Source organism: Gorilla gorilla, chromosome 2 (assembly GCF_029281585.2).
Source record: "Gorilla gorilla gorilla isolate KB3781 chromosome 2, NHGRI_mGorGor1-v2.1_pri, whole genome shotgun sequence".
Lineage (NCBI taxonomy): Eukaryota > Metazoa > Chordata > Mammalia > Primates > Hominidae > Gorilla > Gorilla gorilla.
This window is the reverse complement of record NC_086017.1, coordinates 116,749,165-116,749,800: the sequence shown is the minus strand read 5'-3', so window position 1 is coordinate 116,749,800 and position 636 is coordinate 116,749,165.

Genomic DNA, 636 nt, shown 5'->3' with positions numbered 1-636 from the left:
ATCATTTACAGTTTCTATCCTTTTTTACATAGATTAACTTATTGAACATAAAAGTGTAGTTCCCATAGCAACTGGACAGGTTGCAAATCTGTTTCCTTGAGTAAATACAACATTAACCATTAACTCTTTCAAAACAATATGAATGAAACATCCTGAAATAGTTGTTAGTGCCAAAACCAATCATATCACCATGCCTTTAAGATGAGCACTAATTATTTTCAAAGAAAAATATTTTAATATTTTAAGATATATGAAGACAGGTTGGTGTTTTTCACTTCTCTATAACAAGTGTCTCCAAGAAGTATGAGCACCCAAACATGTTGAATAATGGTCCTTATCTATCCTTTTCCATCTACAAATGCACAACCATGTATGCATATGCATAAACACATAACACAGACACACATGTGTCAAGGGTCATATATGAGTCCAGAGCTAGTTTTGAAAAGGGAAAAGTATATAAATAAGGTTTAATTGGGCAAATAAACTATATAATCTCTATAAGCATACTCTGTATAGGGGTCAAATAGAAGATTAAACAATATATCTGTGGACATATTTATGTGTATATGTATGAAGTGTATACATATATGTACCCTTGCATTCAAGGATCTAAGTATATCATAAAATATATCA